Source organism: Vulpes lagopus, chromosome 24 (assembly GCF_018345385.1).
Source record: "Vulpes lagopus strain Blue_001 chromosome 24, ASM1834538v1, whole genome shotgun sequence".
In the NCBI taxonomy this organism is placed as follows: domain Eukaryota; kingdom Metazoa; phylum Chordata; class Mammalia; order Carnivora; family Canidae; genus Vulpes; species Vulpes lagopus.
The window spans coordinates 41,351,576-41,368,641 of record NC_054847.1 but is presented as its reverse complement, the minus strand read 5'-3'; positions in this window follow the sequence as shown (position 1 = coordinate 41,368,641).

Below are 17,066 nucleotides of genomic sequence, written 5' to 3'. Positions count from 1 at the left end.
TTCAACTTTTAGATGGATTCCTTTTAAGTTCCCAGACATGATATTTGCAAGGATTCTGGATTTCAAAGAAAGGACAAATTGTGTCCTATCTATAATCTTTAACAAACTTCTTCCAGCAAATCACACAACCCCTGCCTTTAAAATTGATTTTTTGGGAAGTCTGAGTGGTTCAGTGGTTGAGCATCTGCCTTTGGCTCAGGGCGTGATCTGGGGTCCTGGGATCTGAGTTCCACATCGGGATCCCCACAGGGAGCCTGCTCCTCCCTCTGCCTGTGTCTCTGCCTCTCTCTGTGTCTCATGAATAAATAAATAAAATCTTTTTAAAAATTTGACTTTTTTTTTTTTTTTTTATGATAGTCACAGAGAGAGAGAGAGAGGCAGAGACACAGGCGGAGGGAGAAGCAGGCTCCATGCACCGGGAGCCCGATGTGGGATTCGATCCCGGGTCTCCAGGATCGCGCCCTGGGCCAAAGGCAGGCGCCAAACCGCTGCGCCACCCAGGGATCCCGACTTTTTTTTTTTTTAATAAGAGAGGATGTATTCTTTTAAGACAAGTTATGTTTGAATCCTGTGAGGTTGGAGTTCAGCTTGGAATGTCTGCATCCCTAGTGTTTGTACTCAGATACAGACTACAAAACTGGGCTTTGGGAACAGTCAAGATCACAATCAGGTGAGTTTCCACAGGTTGCAGCTGGAAGCTGACCCCGCCCCCTGCGGGTGACTCTTGTTTTCTCCTCCTTCTGCCAAGAGCAGCAGGCTTCTTGAAATGGAAAAGAAAAAAAAAAAAGCCTTCTGTTTCAGTGAAGAGTGCTGAATTTTGCCAGGAAGGAGGCAGAAGTTTGGGAACTGGGAATCCTGGGTCTGAGATCCTTTGCCTTTGGATTTTTGCCTTTGTTCCAGATGCTTTATTTCTGAGGCTTTCATTTCCTCTCTGGGTAGCAAAGCTAATGGTTGCTTGCCATTTGCTCTGAAACCTTAGGTGAAACAGGAGACGAATTTTTATTAATGAGTGGAGAGAAACAAAGATGGATAGAGAGCAATGATGGAGGGCAGGAGCTGTGTGGACTAACTGCATGCATTGGACGAGGACAGGAAGAGACCAAAGGAGTCGAATTTACCGCACGTGAGGCAGGGCCAAGCTCAGCGGAACTGAAAGGATGCTGAATTGTCACAGCCTCAGATTTGCTACCAAGAGAATCAGTCACTTCAAACTACTGTCACAATTCCGCGCCTCAGTGAAAGCGAAGAAGGCTGACAGCTGGTACTGGTTTCATCCCAGTAGTCACACACAGGTCGCCTTCTCCCACTAAAGGTCCTGTTCTCATGGTGGGACCAGGCTCAGAACACCAGTAAGCATGGAGGGCAGGAGCCTGACTGCCATAGGAGGTGTGTGTGTGTGTGGGGGGGGGGGTGCTAAATGAACAGTAATTCCTTAATAGCATCTCATTTTCAAATTTCCCAATTATCTCTAAAAATTTTCTTAGAGCTTTTCTTTTATTCTTCCTTTTTTAAAACCTATAATCCAGTCAAGATTCATGCCTTGTATTTGTTTTTTTTTCCTTCATTGTACTTTCGTTTTTTTAAAAAAGATTTTTTAAGTAATGTCTACACCAACATAGGACTTGAACTCACAACCCCAAGACCAAGAATCACATGCTCCACTGACAGAGCCACCCAGACGTTCCTTCCTTGTTTAGATGGCAAAAGGAATCTAGTTGCTCTCTATCCACTGTCAAAATGTTTTATTTCCATGATAGGTTTTCCAGAGATTGGCCACTCCTCTGGGACTTCTAATGAGAAAGGTCTAGACACAGAAACTTTCTTTAAATCTTTAAACCTGGCTTCCCTCCCCTTCCTGAAAATGAGCAATACTGTGTTAGTAAATCTTCCTCAAACATCAAACAAGAATCTCCACTGAGACCTCATTCATTCATTAGTTCATAGAAGAAATATTTGTTGAAGGCCACAGTGTTCTCAGCACTATTCTAGATACAAAGTCAAGGCAGCAACAGCAAAAACCAACCAACCAACCTGCCCTGAACGGCTCTGCCTCATGGAGTTTACATCCGGGAGGCAAGCAAATAAACAAAATAATTAAATAAAGGTAGTGACGTTGGGGGAAGGAATCAGGTTAAAATAGTGTGATATCTGAGGTGGGATTTGAGCAGAGAGCAGTAGGTTAAACAATGAACCATGAGGATGCCAGGCAAAAGAGCATTTCCAGGCAGAGGGACCCACGTGCTTGGGGGTGTCTCCAGCATGAAGTGAACAGCCAATGTGGTAGGGAGAGGGGAGAGTTACAGGTTCATGAACCTATGGGCTCTAACTCTGTCTCGGGGCAGGCAGTGTTAGAATTGAATTATAGGACACCCACCTGGTGTCTGAGAATTGCTTGGTGGCGGAGGAACTCCCCTGCCCTACAACACACACTCACACACATCATAAAGTTATGGGCAGGATCTTAACCACATACTTTGGACAATCTCAAATGCACTCCAGGTGCTGAATCTCTGCTATAATTTTCTGAAGGTCAAGGCCAAGTCACAAAGCAAATATATATACATACATACTTGCATGGTTTCCTTGAAGTTGAAACTTGGCAGGAAATTCAGGGCCCTTTGATCACTGTAATAACATTCCCTCTGTCTCCCTCTCCATCCAGAGTCAGGTTGAGAAGGTTGGTTTGTTCTGAGAGGGAAGGGGGGGCGGCAGAGGCAGAGAGAGGATCCTAAGAGGCTCCATGCCCACTACGGAGCCTGACCTGGGGCTGGACTTCACGACCCTGAGATCAGGACCTGAGCGGAAATCAAGAGTCGGATGTTTAACCAACCAAGGCTGAGAAGCTGACCCGAAAATGGGTGTGTTCATTGAACGCATGGAGGCCTTTGTGCTCCTTCGAGTGTTTCTCCTAGACCCCACCCCCACCCCATGCACTGACACACACACTGCGCAGGGCGACTCGCTCCCCTTCTCCCACCCCCAGGGCTGCCCCTCTTGCTTCCACAGGGAGGCCTTTGTGACCTTTGACCTCCAACGCTGGGTCTCCCCTGAGGTCTGTCCACCAGCACCTCCCAAAACATTATTTTTTTTTAAGTTAAGGTAATTGGGACCCCCTGGGTGCTCAGCGGTTGAGCTTCTGCCTTCGGCTCAGGGAGCAATCCTAGAGTCCCGGGATCGAGTTCCGAGTCGGGCTCCCTGCAGGGAGCCTGCTTCTCCCTCTGCTGTGTCTCTGTGTCTCATGAATGAATAAGTAGGATCTTTAAAAATAAAAATAAATAAGTAAATAAATATAAAATTATAATAAAAATCAAGCCGACGGATTTGCCCTCTATCCTGGCTGCAGCTTATTTCCGTTGCACCTTCGTTCCGGAGGCGAGCGGAGTCTGCACGAGGTTTGCACCCGGGGCCACGGATGCCGGAATTCACCCAGCAGGTGCCAGTTTCTCCATCTGTGGTCTTCCTGTCACGCCCCGACTCCTGCGAGGACGGCACGCAGCCCCGGTCACCCCTCCCCTGCCTCCGGTCCCTTCCTGCGGTGCAAACGTCAGGCTAGGGGACTCTGACGGTCACGACACGAATTCAGTCCGGGAGCGTGTGGCCGCGCACCCGACCTCGATGGGCTGACGGCCGCCGACGTGCGCGGGGAGGCGCGAGGCCCAAGGCGCCCCCGCGGGAGCTGACGACGCGGGGCCTTCCGGCTGCGGTCCGGCTGCGCGTCTGCGGAAGCCCGCACAAGCCCCCAGGGAACGGCGGAGGTGGGACGCGGTCAGGGCGGCCGTTGCGGCCGGGGCGCCCAGCCCTCCACGGGAAGGCAGCCGCGACGCCTGGGGCCGGGCGCAGGCACAAGCGCTCAGCCGCGGGGCGCAGGCCAAGGCTCCGCTCAGCGGGCAGCGGCACCCGAGCGGCCGCAGCGACTCCTTAGAAGACGCTGCTAATGACGGGCACAGGGGATGACGGGAGATACAGGGGCTTGTGGGAGGCACAGGGGATTGTGGGTGATCAGGGCCAAGCTGCTGACGACGGGCACAGGGGATTGTGGGGGGTACAGGGCCGAGTTCCTGATGAGGAACACAGGAGCTTGTGGGTGACGCAGCCGAGCTGCTGCTGATGTGCACAGGGGATTGTGGGAGGCACAGGGGATTGTGGGTGACGCAGGGCCGAGTTCTTGATGAGCACAGGGGCTTGTGGGAGGCACAGGGGGTTGTGGGTGACGCAGGGCGGAGCTCCCGATGATGAGCACAGGGGCTTGTGGGTGACACACGGGGTTGTGGGTGACGCAGGGCGGAGCTTCTAACAATTAGCACAGGGGATTTGCGAAACAGCGAGCTCCTGACGATGAGCGCAGGGCATTGTGGGAGGCCCCGGGGGCTTGTGGGAGCTCCCAGGGCTGAGCCCCCGCAGCGGGTCCGGGGCGCGACGGCGGGGAGGAAGACAGGGTCGCTCCTTCCCAGTCGGCTCGGTGCAGCTGGGAGGGAGGGGCGAGAGGAGGCGGCCCAGAAGCGGGTAAAAGGGAAGCAGTGGACCAGGAAGGGCGCACAGAGGGCGGTCAGGGGCCTCGTTCGGAGACGAGCGCGAGGCCGGGCTCCGACCAGAGCCCCGGAAGCCTGAGCCTGTGCGGGCCCTTCCCTTGCTGGGAAGTTGAGACGCAACGCCTCCTCCTCCGACCTGCTGAGGGGTAACGGGCGTGATGCGACGTAAGCAGCGGATGAGCATCCCTACTAGGACTAAGCAGCTGTTAGGCAAGAAGGCTTGCGAGCCTCGGCTGGCCGGGGGGACGGCGGCGGTAACATCCTGGGCCGCGGCCCCGTTCCCTGGTGGCTGCTGCCTCCCCTGCAGCTGGGACTGGACTCCAGGGGCTGCCAGGCCGCGAGGAGGGAGGGCCCTCGGGTCTGAGGTTCGGGGCCACCCCAGAGGACGAACGTGGGCCTGGCCTGAGCCCCGAGGATTGCCCTCTGCCTGGGGCTCCCGAGTGACCGATGACAGGTGACCCGCCGATGGAGGGGCCCCGCCGGCCTGCTGCACCACAGCCGTCCGCTCCTGTCGCTCGGCTAGCTCCTCGGGCCCGCGTGGGGCCGTCGCGGCCGCTCCCTGCCTGCTTCTGGAGCTGCCTGGGTCTCCGCCTGGACTGGACCGGAGGTCAACAGGGCGGCGGGGCAGCGGCGTCCCGGAGCCGGGGCTGGGCTCTCGTCCCTAGCCCTGCCCCGCCCCGCCTGTCCCTGGTTAACTGGCCCAGAAACAAATCCATGGCCTTCCGGTGCTTTACTTGGCCTGAGACGGGCAAATCATCCCTTTGCACCTTTCTCAGTAACAAAATAAAACACCGGGTCTTCAACTTGTGCGATGTCCTCATTTTGGGGGGTTCAGGAAAGCCCTTGGTTGTTGGCTGCTTTGCAAGAAAGTAACTGTGATTGTTTCTCTATGACAAAAAAAAAAAAATTTTATCACTAAAATCGTTTGTAGTCTCTTCTGCTTTGTTTTCATGCTTCTGCACAGAAAATGACTTTTCATTTCAATGCTGAGTCATCGTGTAATCCTGGAAGACATTTTACATGGCAAACTCAAAATACGCTGTGCCAACAATGCAGATCGCTCCTCCGAGGCGGCAGCACGACCAGCAGTGACGGAGCGCTCACAGCCACATAGATGACGGTTGCATCATGTCTGCCGCCTGCCCAACAGCGATGATGATCCTGCTTTGTCTACTAAACGCAGTTATTTTGCAAAAATATGATAGCTTAAAACCTGCATTTTTCATTCAATATTCTACAATCCACTTCCAACATTTTTTTTTTTTCTTAAGATTTTATTTATTCATGAGAGACACAGACAGAAGCAGGCTCCATGCAGGGAGCCCCATGTGGGACTGGATCCCGGGACCCCAGGATGACACCCTGGGCCAAAGGCAGGCACTAAACCGCTGAGCCATCTGGGGATCCCCTCCTTCCAACATTCTTAAAGATAACCTTGGATTCCATTTTATTTCATTCTGTTCCATTGAATTTATTATTCACCAAAACCCTATTTTGCAGTCAGGTAGGTGCTTCTTTTATTTTCAAATTAACAATGATGCACAGGGGCCTATGAGTGGCTCAGCTGGTTAGATGGTAAAGTGTCTGCCTGGACCTAGGTCGTGATCTCTGGGTCTTGGGACCAAGTCCCACATTGGGCTCTCTGCTGAGCAGGGAGTCTGCTTCTCCTTCTCCCTCTGGCCCTCCCCCTGCTCATGATCTGTCTCTCAAATAAATAGATAAAATCTTAAAACACAAAACAATGATGCAAAGACCATCTTTACAGATTAAAAAGAAGCACACAGCTTTTTTAATTTTTAAAAGGCTTTGGTACATATTGCATTAATTTTTATTTTGAGATATCAAGAAAAATGGGCAGAGGTATTCCTTGCCTATGAGACCTTAAGTGTTATAACATGACTTTCCTCATTTCTATGTTGGGAATCACAAGTTGTATCTATTGACAAGCAGTTTCTACTCAGTTGGAATTGCCAAATCTAGTAAAAGAAAAGAAAAAAAACCCCAAAGTCAAAAAAGCACAAGACATCCACATTTAAAAATTTTAAAGTTTAATTTCAAAGAAACAAATGTTTAGTGTACATATGTTCTGTGCAATATTTGGGTCATACTTATACTAAAAATTATTCGTTGTTTATCTGAAATGCAAATTTAACTAGATATGCTCTATTTCGTATGGCAACCCTATTTGAATGTATCCTAGGAGTCTGCAGGATCCTGTGCTGCTACTATGCTGACCTGGCTCAGCTCCTTGGGGAAATTGAAAGTCAGCTTCCTTAGAGTTACTTTGTTCCTTGACCACACAATTATTTTAATAAGTGTTGCATTTAACCTTAGCTCCTCCATTTTACGAAAAGTCACTATCAACCAGGCGGACAGGGACAACTGCGGAAGGACCAGTAGACTCAGAATCCAAAGGCAGAGATCAGCAACCCAGCCTAGCCCATTCTGTGTTACCTTCATCTCCTAGAGCTTCTATTTTCCTACATAAAAAATAGGGAACAATATTACAACTCTCAGTCTCCGTACATAATAAACAGCAAGTGGGCTGATTTACATGAAAGGGTTTTTTTTTAATATAAACTACAAAACTCCAAACACTACAATCTAAAAACCATGGGGAAGAGTCCCATGATGCCAGAGCTATAGATGGACTGCATTTTCCCAGGTTCGTGCTGCCGTGATTTCCTCTAAATAGTCACCCCCATTCACTCCTTTTCCCCACAAGTAGAAAGCTATTCGCCAGGCGTCAGAAAAACGCCCACCACTCTGGATGGTTCAGCCAAAGGTGCTGCAAGCAGAAAACCAAAGACAACTGGGGAAGTAATTTCCTCCAGAAGCATTAGGGACAACATTCAGACAAATTTTTGTGTTACAAGACCAGGATTTTAATTAGACCTGAGTTTAGGGGGTCTCTTCTTCAATCCAAGTATGTAAAGGGCAGCCGAAAGTAATCAATAACTCAGACAAGAATTTGGAACCAGGAAAAAAAAAATCAGTTGAATTAACCTCAAGTGTATTCACTATTTTGGCTGAATTTGTGAGTAGGGGGAAATCCCAGCTAGGACTGTGAAAGGGAAGCCGTCAGCATTTTGTTACAGCTGTGATGTCCCAAGGGGGCTGAGGAGCGCCAGACACTTGGTTGAATCTTTGTAACAGCCTGCAGCAATTGTCTAGCTCTTGAAAATTTCTAAAAATATGTATAATTTCGGGCCACGGAATGCATTCTCAGCAGCACACAAAGCCTAAAATCAAGAATTTCTAACGTTAGATGCTTAAAATAATAAAGTCAGAAGACAAAAAAAAAAAAAATAGTAGCAATACAGAACACAGTCACGTTTCTTCCATTTACAGAGCGTTCCTCTGAGTCAAGATTGAATACTTCAACATGAAAATCATGAAAGGATGTGAACATGGAGAGTGCAGAAAAATAAACACGTGAAAACATGTTAACTCCAGATTCTACATTCATTGTAGAACGTAGATAAGATATCACTTATCAGTGGACAGATAAGTAAAAATTAAAAAACTGGTCCATATCCAGTTTTGGTCAGGCTGCGGGCAACCCACCACTCTCAAACACTTGTTGCTGGAAGTGTTAACGGTCTACTTTTTAAAGGATCATTTGACAATATCAGTTAAAATTGGAAGTACATCCCTCTTGGTCCAGTAATTCTGCTAAGGCAGATTTACCATATAGACATAGTCACAGAAGGATACTAAAACATGTATATAAAAATATTCATTGCTACACTGTAAGAGCAAAAAATTGAAGCAAATGAAATATCAATGGTAGAATGGGTAGGCAAATCATGGAGCTATATGGTATGGCCCTATAATAATATAGCTATATCATGCCATAGTGTGCAGACATTTAAACAGAAACAGAAAAGGACTGGGAATTGGGGTAGGGATGATGACTAATGCCATGCCTCCCAAGCCTGAAATATATCAGAATACATTTGGGATAAATAAAAAAAGATCTGAATAAACACTTATGTGCATTTGTATATGTATTTATTTGGTGATCATTTACTTTTTCTTTTCTTTCTCGAAAGCTACAAAGAACATAAGGATGGTAGGCCTGTGGGGGAGAGGTAGGGTGGGGAGCTTTTGCATTTTGGGCTTTACCTGGCTGTCCTTTCATTGGAGGGTCAGAAGCAGAGCTCCAAGGCCTCTGAACCTGGCAACAGATGCAGGAAGACATGGTCTCTCGTCCAAAAGCTGAGAACAGATGCCGCAAGACATCAAAGGACTAGGATTTCCGCACAGACAAGGCTGGCTGGCTTGGTGTTAGGGGTCATGGTGCAGCTGCAAGCACCAGCAGAAGTGACCTCCAATTGGAAGCAGAGGGTCTTGATACTCAGGGGTTCCGGGGGCCGGTCAGAGTGGGCGTTGGGGAGCTTTCACTTGATCCAAAAGGGAGGCCGATGGCTCCGAGTGTTTGCAGTGTAAGTGTCAGGGGTGTCAGGGGGAGATGTGACTGTTTCCCTGCCAGCATTAGACTTTGATGGTGACCAGCTGCTAGAATCAGAACTGTTGAATTCTAGGGGATGAATTTCCTTTGCAGATAGTGACTACATTGTTAACCACCCTTTCAGCCCCTTTCTTAACTTTTCATCAAGCCGTAAGGACAGGACCTTCTCCTGGCAGAACCGTGAGTGAGGAGAACCTGAGGCCCCGGGGTTCTGAGGGTTCACTCCTGCCTTCAGGACCTTCTCCCCTCTAGGCTGCAGACAGGAGACACAGCAAGGGCCTGGAAACCCACGTGCACACCAAGCCTTTGAAGACACGTGAGTGCTCTTGTGACTGATGGAAAAGAGATTTAATGTTCTATTGAATTCAATGTAACTTTGGTCATGATGCATTTTCTTAACCCATAGATCTTAAAAGTTTAACCTCTTACTATGTGGGTGTGTGTATGGGGTTCTGTGGATTTTTTTAAAAGGGGTTGTTATACTTAAGAACTACTAGTCTAGGGAAAAGGATCATTCAATAGATGGTTATTGAATGCTTCTTGTGTGCAAGGCCCCATTCTGAGCCCTGGAGATACACACGAATGAAACAGTCTTTGTCCTCATAAAAATGTACAGTCTGGTGGGAGACAGAAGCCAGACAACAGGTGGCTCGTGGGTGAAATACTGGAGAAAAGCTGGATTTAGGTAGAAGATAAGGAGCATGGGTGGAGGTTGAGTTTTAGGACTTGGGGACATGATGCCACTGCTTCCCTGGGGATGTGCCTGTTGAAAGAGGAGCTTCAAAGGGCATGAACATTAACACAAAGGACTCAATTTCTGCTGGTGGGATTTCAGGAACTATTTTGGCAGATTGCAGCAAGCCATTTAACTAGCTTGACTGGAAGACAAATTATAACCTTTGATAAAATAACAAGATATTATTCAGAGTATATATGTTAACAATCAGTATCATCAACATATTAACCATTTGGTGTCCGACATGGATTTATAGTCGCTGCCTGTGTGAAGGACTCTGTTTTCATATATTTAAGGATATGTCTGATGATTACATCTCTAATGCTATTAGAATGTCAAAATAGTGCTTACTGGGTCTGGAATGATGCTAGTGTTTGGGGGGCTATTAGCCAATTGTTGGAATTTGAGCCTGACATGCACAACAGGGAAAACCCAGTGATAAAATCACCAATAATAGAAATAGAAGTCAATTATATATTTTTTAAAATGAAAAAGAATTTGGGACCTAGCTGGCTGGTAAGAGATAGCATGTGGAGCTGGTGGGTAATAGATGGTATGGGCTTTCTTACTTAGACTATCAATGTCCTTTTATTTTTTTTTAAAGATTTTATTTATTTATTCATGAGAGACACAGAGAGACAGAGAGGCAGAGGGAGAAGCAGGCTCCCACAGGGAGCCCAATGTGGGACTCGATCCCGGGTCTCCAGGATCACGCCCTGGGCCGAAGGCAGGCGCTAAACCACTGAGCCACCCAGGGATCCCCTCAATGTCCTTAAAAACATTGAAATCATCCTGAAGGGTATTCTTAATGAATATGACTTAAAGTATATTTTGTTGTTAATGGTTACCATGTTGGAAGATACTCACAAAACTCCCACAGGGAACCTGTCTGCCGAGATGTATGTTCCCGAGGGAGACTCATCTGAGTGCCGCCAAGTTAGGCTTGACTGGGAAATGAGGAATGCATCCAGACCTTCCAGAAATCTTCTGTGCCTGTATTCATCCGTTAGGTTGGTGTCATAGCAAACTTCAAGGTGAAGGAGAATGTTTCAGCCATTCATTGTAAGGCAGAAAGATCAATTTCTATGAAATTCATAAACCTCCCTGTGAGGCATTCCAAATCAAATGGAGATCAGCCCTGGATGGTGGAGACTTTGCTTTGGGATAAGTTCCCCCACCTGCCTAGCTTCAGTTTTCTCAGGGGTAGTTCTCGGAGACTGGTTGGCATAATCCCCTTGAAGCTCTAATATTGAGGCTTTCTCCGTGGCAAATATATTTAGTTTTCCAACCTCTGCTCCTTAGCTCCTTTGCTTCCCTTCTCCTCCATGAATGTCAGTCACATAGATGGCTGTTATATTTCTAGCCAGGGAGCATTTGTCACAGAGAAGATCAAGATGCATCAGGATCCTCTAGCTGTTGACAGGCCGCATCTCTGCCTGTCCCTCAGGAGGGACAAATGGCATCACACAGGTAAGGGAACAGTGTTAGCCCACGACATTTCACACTGGTACCTAAGCCCCAAGGAAGTAGAGTGAACATGGCCAGAGAATTGCCTGACACTGAATGAGGGTAGCAGCCAGCTTTGTCATCAGCTAAAGAGAAGCCTATCTTTGCTGACCAGAAGACAGAGGTCAGAGGTTCTTGTTGGGGGCTCCAATTCATCCAGCCACAATGCAGGGTGTAGTGAGGGGAGGGGGCAGGCAAAGATGGGGGCCTCCTCTCTCAGACCTCATGATCTTTTAGGAGAAACCAGACTCCTGCTGGTAGAGAGAAACTAATTACCCTGGTCCCTCATGTACTGTAAGCTAGACAGTCAAGAGGCTACTTGTGCTTGAATGTCAGCAAACCTGGGCCACTGCCTTTGAGCACTTGCAATTCCTTCATGTGCTTGGATTTAACTTCCTCTCAATAAGAGGCAAATATATCTTGATACCAACCTCAACGTAATCGTGGACTATGGAACGTTTCTGTTGGCTTCGCCCTGATAGGACTGAGAGATGGCTAGAGCTGGTCTCAGAGCTTCTACAGTCTCTTGTGGCAGTCAGATTTCCTCTCCTGGGCAGCCTCCTCCAGTGCCTTTAAGGTTCTCTTTAGGCACCAGAAGCTGCCACAGGACACCCTGCAGAGCCCAACCATCCCCCACTAGTGACCCTCTTGCCTCTTGCCCACTGTAGAAATCTACTAGCTTTACACAGTATTGGCAAGGGTGTGGGGAACAGGCACCCTCATCTACTGCTGGTGAGCATACACATTGCAAAGAAAATTATCAGAATTACAGATGCCCATATTTTTGACACATAATTCCATTTTTAGGAATTTCTCCTACAGATATGTGCAAAATTGCAATATTGCTCATATAGCAAAAGGTTAAAAACATACCAAATATCTATTAGAAAGGCATTGGTCTGGGAGGCCTGGGTGGCTCAGTGGTTGAGCGTCTGCCTTTGGCTCAGGGCATGATCCCAGGATCTGGGATAGAGTCCATATTGGGCTCCTTGTGGGAGGCCTGCTTCTCCCTCTGCCTGTGTCTCTGCCACTCTCATGAATAAATAAATAAAATCTTAAAAAAAAAAAGAAAGGCATTGGTCAAATACGTAAGGTATATTCATAGAAATATTATGGAGCCATTAAAATAGCATGAAATGTGTTGGGTTTTGTAGTTTTTTTAAACAAACCTATAAAGCAATCTCAAAGATCTATCATTCTCTAAAACTCTTAGAACAGGGAGCACCTGGGTGGCTCAGTCAGTTAAGCATCTGACTCTTGATCTTGGCTCAGGTCTCAATTTCATGGTCATGTGTTTGGTTTCTGTGTTGGGCTCCACGATGAGCATGGAGCTTATTTAAAAACAAACAAGCAAAAAAAAAAAAAAAAAAAAAAAAAGGACAAAAAAAAAAAAAATACCCCCGAAACCTCCAAACTCTTAGAACACTCTCAAAGTTTTATTAACTAAAAAATCCAGAATATTCAGTTTTATGTATGTATAACCTATTTCCATTCTGGCAAAAACAGGGGAGAGGTAGTTATGTCTTTATTTGTCTGGTGGGACACCCTAGAAGCTGCTCATGGAGGCTGCCACGAGTAGGACTAGGAGTGCTTGGGGTTCAGGGAGTGTAGAGACATCTCAGCTAAGTCTTTGTCTCCAAAGGCCCCTGGTAAGTTCCAGTATCCTGGCTGAGCATATGACTCAGTCACCCACAGCATTTCAAAATGGACTAATTGATCATAGTTCCAGCAATAAAACAGAATGGGAATAAAACAGAATGGAAAAGAATCAGAGAGCAAATCTGGTAAGATTTCTGACACTTCTTGGAGTTGGTATTATATCAACATGGCTCAAAATTGGAATTAAAAAAGGCAGCGTGCATCAGTTGGTGGGAGGGTAGATGGAGAGAGTGCACATGGTGGGGGTTACTGTGTATTTATGTGGCATCCGGTGGCTCATGATTCCCTGCAGGACATATGACTTCCACAATTGTGTGTGGAAGATAGAATCACATTCAGAATTGGAAAAAAAAACTGAGTCTGGTCCCCCACTCTACCAATTACTAGCTGTGTAGTCATGACTACAGCAGTTCCCTGACCCAAGTGTCTTCATCTACAGAGGGCTGTGATGTTTAAATGGAACAGCATATATGGCCAAGGACTTGTACATGAGCATGAGACTGGAATCTGTGCCGAAGTTCTAGATTCAAGGGTTTCTCTGCTCCTCTTTTCCATCGGCTCTTGTTTCTTTTCCTCTGGTTTTAAGGCTATTAAATCACTGGCACCTTTCATTGTAAACTGTCCTCTAGAAAAGCTGGTGCCACACCGCTAACTTTGTTTTAGAGGACACGGTAATGTGGTTGGTTGGCACCAATGTCCCCTTTCTCTGCTATATGCTGAGTTGGTGATGACCATCTCCTTTCAATTTTGTTCATTGCTTACTTTTGCTAATGGATGTAAATGTATTTTAATTTGGCCTTCTCTCTCTCTTTTCCCAGCTTAGGGGAGGTGCTTGCCTCTGGGTGCCTGCTTTGAACCATTCATAGGGGCCTTCAGTGAAAGGGGGACCCCACATCCCATCCCCAAGACAACCATTGTTACTCATTTCTTATGGAGGCTATGAACACAGACACACGAATGTATGGTATAGCCACCTTTTAAATATAAATTGGGACTCCAATATCTACCTTTCTGAACCTTGCTTTTTTATTTCACAGTGTGTCTTTGAGATCACTTTGTATCAGTGCACAGAGACTCTATTCTCTTTCTTTGGTTGAGTAATAGAATGTTGTGAATTATTAAAGGGGTTGGAGTTTTACAGAGAACTGGACATATTTCAATAACGGAAATTTGCAAAATCTGCCCACGTTGGCCTTACGGGAAAGTAAAGGGAGATGATCTACAGGCCAGCTGCAAGCAGTGATTTTGGGGGGACATTATGTTTACATCCCATGACACTGCTCAGTGGACCGCTGCCAGCCACCATGCATTCCATTGTAAGGATGGACTTTGTTTAACTAGGTCCCTGGATCCATTTGTTCACCTGTTGCAAGTTCAAACGACGCTACCCTGCAACTCCCTGCTCCAATCCAGGGTCGCATGTCTGGTTTGAATCAATCTGCAAGTAAATTCCCCAGAGCTCATCTCCAGGTTTTTCTTAACCCAAACACAGCTCTTGCCTTTTTTTTTTTTTCCCCAGCCACTTGAGGCCTTGAAGGCCACTGTCCTGTCTTAGAGCACAAACTCTATAGGCAGCTATGTGCCTCAAGGCCAGACTGCTCCCCCTTGCTGGTGACCTGAACTAGGCCATCTCAGCGTGGGATGTGGGGGCAGTCTTTGCTCTGTCTAGGAGGCATCCTAGGTCCTCCCGATGGGCCATTTCTTCCAACTGCCTCATCCTGTCCTTTTAGGGACTTCCTCCTCCCTCTGCATCTTTGGGGGCAGAAATCTAACTGTTGGTTCCCTTTGAGGTTGGGTTCTGGCTCCTCTGCCCCATGTCACTTGGCGGTCTTACGGAAGAAGGTGATGGTCCACGGCCGCCCAGCCTTCGCTTGTGCAATAGACCAGAGTAAGGAATGCTCCAGGTTTGATTTACAGAATGAGGGGCTCTGAATTCACTGATCTGTCTTGGGTGACCCCATCCGAGAAGCCACAGCAAAACCTGGCTCACCGTAAGCACCCAGAAGAAAACCTGACGCCTATTTAAGGAGAAGCAAAGAAAAGTCAGCTGCTTTTCAGAGCTTGGAATACAGCTGCTCCACTCCTGGCTCAGATAGCAGGACACCTGGTCATCTGGCACTCATTCCTCCCCCTGGGTCAGGCTAAGGGCAACGCCAGGCCCTCTTCCAACTATTGTAAAAATACTTGAATCTGACAGATGCTGCTAATAAACCAGCGAAGGACTTGACTTGGCGCTGAGGCCCATTGAGTCCGTCTGGGGATCTCCCATGCTGGAGTTCACTTTGAAGCCACAAACACCCAGCAGCAGAGGCAGGTGATTCCCAGTCACCTTCAGAAAACCCAATTTCCAACGATGTGCGACAGAACGACTATTCAATAGATGCAACTGTCATGCTTGAATATTTTTAGCCTTTCTTGTCAGTGCGTGAGTCATTTGGAATGACAGATGGCATTCAGGGGGAGAGTGAGGATCTTACCAGAACCCCGTTCCTTCGCTAATTTGTTTCATACTTTTGACTCTCATGAACCCTCTCAGAGACTTTACAGGAAGCTGCCTGGTACTTTCTGACACCACATCACACATTTACCAAATCAGTTCAACAAAACTGTGGCTCAGTGCCCTTTAAGGAAACAGCCAAGTTCCAAGAACTGGCCCTGCTGTATCTACCCTGTGCACGTTTCAGACTCCAGCTACCTTTCCAGCTCATCTGTTTCTTTTCCTTTACAGCTGCCTAAGACAGGAAGTATTTATTTTATTTTATTTTATTTTATTTTATTTTATTTTATTTTATTTTATTATTTTCTTACTTTTTTCTTTCTTTCTTCTTTCTTTTTTATTTTTTCTTTCTTTCTTTTCTTTCCTTCTTTCTTCTTTCTTTCTTTCTTCTTTCTTTCTTTCTTTCTTTCTTTCTTTCTTTCTTTCTTTCTTTCTTTCTTTCTTCTTTCTTTCTTTCTTTCTTTCTTTCTTTCTTTCTTTCTTTCTTTCTTTCTTTCTTTCTTTCTTTCTTTCTTTCTTTCTTCTTTCTTTTTGGTGGCCTCAGACCCACAGGCTTTTGTTGGGAGGCTGCATTGGCCTCCTTTCTGTATGGGTGACGGGTGAAGGAGAGTGACAACGTGATGGTGCTCAGCCACCCTTGTGCTTCTGCCTCTGCAGCAGGAGAGAGACTCCCAGGAGCCACATCAAGTGGAATTGAGGTCTGTGACTTCCTCAAAGCTGTGCCCTCAAGTTTGATTCAACTGGGGAGATTTTTAAACTACCGATGTCTGGACCTCAGCCCCTGAGATACTGTCTCAACTCATTAAGCGTGACAGCACACCCCGTGCCATTTCTGAAAGGAAGGGGGAGCAAGGAAGGAGAAGCCTGGAAGGGTTCTTATGGGAGCCCCTCGAAGGAAGGGATGAATCTTGTTATTGGTTCATCTCCAAGTTCTAGCCTACTGCTTGGCACACAGAAAAGACTCCAGAAAGAATAAATAAAAGGCTTCGTAGATGGTTGAGAATGTGTACCAGAAGACCAGTAAGTATTGAAGACCAATAAGAGGCCAAAGAGTGAGGTGGGACACTTCCCACCAGCTGGGGTTTGGGTGAGTGGGCTGCTCCGATTTATTGCCACCATTTGCTAACTGGGTGCTTTGGGCAAGAAGCCCCCGTCCCCACCCCTAACCCACCTCAAATCTTAGTTTCTTCACCTGCAAAACAAGGGGTTTGGAGCAAATAATTTCTAATGTTCCTTCTCTATTTTAAAAATTCTCCGAGTAAATGGTTGCTATGCCTACTCATGGCATTTGGCCACTTTTATTGCTACATGTGTGATTCCAGTCAGCTCTGAATTGGCTTAAGCTTGAGAGCAGTTGTCCTTGAGCAAGAACTATGAGGCCACCAAAAGGAGGTTGCTTGGTGACGGTTTGTGCAGTGATGACAGACACTCAGTGTCAGGGGAGAAGGCAGAGTGTTCCAGAACATTCTCTGATGCCCGTGGTAATTCCATGGTGGGTGGATGGGGGTAGGGAGGGAACACAGAAGCCTGGAGCATTTCTTTTTTCATGTGAGCTGTAGGTGTGCTGCTAGAAACGTGGAAACCAAGGCCGGCTTCAGAGATTTAAAAGCCAAAGTTGACTTTTCAACTGACCCAACTCCCTTCAGCATTGCCCAACTCTCTCCA